The sequence below is a fragment of the Zeugodacus cucurbitae genome, chromosome X, assembly GCF_028554725.1.
Source record: "Zeugodacus cucurbitae isolate PBARC_wt_2022May chromosome X, idZeuCucr1.2, whole genome shotgun sequence".
Classification (NCBI taxonomy): Eukaryota; Metazoa; Arthropoda; class Insecta; order Diptera; family Tephritidae; genus Zeugodacus; species Zeugodacus cucurbitae.
Window position 1 is genome coordinate 27,654,321 of NC_071672.1, and position 3,655 is coordinate 27,657,975.

The following is a 3,655-nucleotide window of genomic DNA, read 5'->3' on the forward strand; positions in this document are numbered from 1 at the left end:
AACTACAAATGCCTCGAAAACTAACAAGAAGCAAAGCCATGACTGGCAGTTAGACAGTGGACAGACTGTCACACATACATACATGCCCATGTGTTGTGAAAAGCAGGTTGTATGGCTGCTGAGCAGAAGAATTGAGTACACACGATCATTTGTCTGCAGTCCAACGCGTTACTAAAGGCACAAGCCATTGTCGATGGACACGTATGTACATACACACACATATATATAAGCAAAGAGACAACTCACTCTTGTGTCGCTCAGTTATTCCTCTTAATAATGCCACATCTATTTAACAAACTCCAAAGAGTGAAATGCTTCTCTTTTCCGATCGCTATCTCTTTTGGGATGGAATTATTTATGCATCTGCATGTACATAGGAGTAACGCAATTGAAACTAAATGGATAATTTTCGATATCTATGAGATTCGGGAATACATATAAGTATGTACATATGTTCGAAAACTGATAGCATTGCAATCTTTAAATTAAGGTTTAGTTTACTCATTACGGATACATACATATATGATATGTTGTATGTAAATATTTGCTGATGATCGCTGTTTTCAGATTTATGTATATACATATATTCCCTTCATGTGTTTCGAATTCGTTGATTCTATGATAATGCTTAGGCGCATATTTTTAATAAATGTTTATATGTAATGTTACATTTCTTTGATGTCAACTAGTGTATTTTAAATTTAGAATATTACATACAATACATAGACAAGCATGTATGCACATATGTATGTATGTATGCATTTTTAAAAGCTATGCGGTATGAAAATATGAACAATGTGATATGCTCCACAATGCGAGTCAGTCATTTAGAACAATCGCAGCCTAATTGCAATTCATTTTTTTAACTTTTTTTTTAATCTTTAAAATTTATAATTATTTGTAATAAAGAATATAAATGCGTAAGTATACGTCAGTGTATACTAAAGAACGCTTAGATTAGATCTTATATAATATTCATAACTATACATAGCATACCACTAATGGTACTGTTCGAAGATAGGCGTATAGCGATATGATTTTGTTGATTTGCGCATACACACATATGTACGTGCATATATGGTGTTCTTCGAAGTCTAATCTTTTCTAAAATAGCTCTAAATTACAATACTAATTCTCAGATTAACATGCTATTAGACTTGATGACACTGAGGTGGCTGCCCCAATGAGAAATAATTGAAACATATGATAAGAACATACTACATAAATATGAACCTCGATATGACTAGTATTTACATTTGTGCATGTAAGTACATATTTAGTAAGTGCTGGTTATACTAAATTTCCGTATCCATGTAAACATTGCAAGAAAATGTAGTTCCGATGTCAGATCGGGTGTGTAGTAAGAGTACATCGAATCGGCCGGGTACGTCGCCTACGACCACGGCTATGACCCTAAAGCAGCTACTACATAGCTCGCGAATGCGAATGCGAACGTTTGACAGTTGAGTTGAATACACATGTTCTTATGAGATGAGCTACATATCTTTCGCATGTTTTCGCAACCAACGCTCCGAAATTCGAACTCGGATTCGAAGACGCACAGAAGTTGAAAGTTTTCAACTTTCATGCGCTAACACAGCAACCTTCACATTCTTAAGAATAGCAACCAACATTATGTTACTTACAAACTTGTATGTTTTAATTATTTAAGCTCGTTTTCTTCGATACAATATAAGTATTTTGGAAAATATAATATTTATTAATTTATTAATTATAAATTCATCAAATATTTAAATTAATTTTTAAAGATTAGGGGTGATGAAGTTTTAATAAACAAGGTAGACAGTGTAAATTTTCCTTCCGTTGCTTAATTCGAGGTTTTCTATGTATACTGATTATAAAAATCAATAAACATTTAAAATCGCCGTCCATATTATTTAGGTCGTTTTCAAACTCGCATATAAAAAGTGTGTATGTGTATCACCTTGTACACAGCTGTCAACGCATTCAAAAGCGCATTTATGGAGTTGCTCGATATATACGCAGTCAAGCGCATTTACAGCTCCAGGCGTACGCCGATGATATTGATATCATCGGAAGCAACAACCGGGCCGTTTGTTCTGCCCGCATGGATAAGGAGGCGAAGCGAATGGGTCTGGAGGTGAATGAGGACAAGACGAAATATCTCCTGTCATCAAGCCAACAGTCGGCGCATTCGCGTCTTGGCTCCCACGTCACTGTTGACAGTCATAACTTTGAGGTCGTAGATAATTTCGTATACCTGGGTACCAGCATCAACAACACGAACAATGTCAGCCTCGAAAACCAGCGCAGAATAACTCTTGTCAACAGGTGCTACTTTGGACTGAGTAGGCAATTGAACAGTAAAGTCCTCTCTCGACGAACCAAAATCAAGCTCTACAAGTCCCGTCCTGCTTTACGGTGCAGAAGCTTGGACGATGTCAACATCAGATTAGACGACGCTAGGAGTTTTCGACAGGAAAATTGTGCGCAAGAACATTGGCAACGGCGAATACCGCAGACGATGGAACGACGAGCTGTACGAGTTATACGACGACATTGACATAGTTCAGCGAATAAAAAGACAGCGGCTACGCTGGCTAGGTCATGTTGTCCGAATGGACGAAAACACTCCAGCCCTGAAAGTGTTCGATGCAGTACCCGCCGGAGGAAGCCGAGGAAGGGGAAGGCCTCCACTCCGTTGGAGGGACCAGGTGGAGAGCGATCTGGTTACACTTGGGATCTCCAACTGCGAAGGAGAGAGAGAGGTGGCGCACTATCGTAACCGGCTAAACGGTTACAACGCCAATCACATACATACAAGCGCATTTTTTCGCTTTCGCATTCGCATACGCGAGCTATGTAGATTGAACTTAATGTGCTGAACACAAAGACGACGACACGACGTAGCGACGGCTGATTATGTCGTTTTGAAGACGGCAGCGACATATCAAACAGCAATTTCATTGTTGCCGTACTAAAATCTTTCACTTCAATAAAATTTACATATTTAGTTTAAAGTAAAATTATTTGTGCAAAAAATGTAAAAATTGGCAATTTATTTGTTTTAAATAATCGATTGTTATTATAAATGATATATCAAAGCTATTTACGATTCTGCTGTAAAATTGTGTCATAATTGTGAGAACTTTGAATAATTTTACATTTCACATATTAGTGGCAGCTCTACAGCGGCCATTGTCGTCGGCAAATCTGTGCCCTTAAGAACGCGTGTATTTTAATATATGACAGATGTCGCTTGTCGTCGTCTATGTATTCAGCACTTAGCTTAGCACTTACATACTTGTTTTTTTAGATATTGTATTCATTAGCGTTTTACTTTACATAGTGACAACATTTTCTAGGAAATGTTTAAATGTTTACTATTAAAAATAAAACTTGGATGCCACTCACTACAGTTGTGTACTACTTCACTCGAAGTTCTCTATAAATCGAACTCTTGAATTGACAATCCAAGTCCAATTTCATACAAATTACCTTCCATAACTCGAAGATTCTCTAAATCGAAGTCTTTTGTGGATTATGGTGATTCGAGTTATGGAAGTTCAACTGTATATCTAAATAACATCGGTTTAGTTCGGTTTTTGTCAGTACATTTAAAAGTTGTATAAGTAATAAGTAGTATAGATTGAGTCGCACGCTACTATATCTA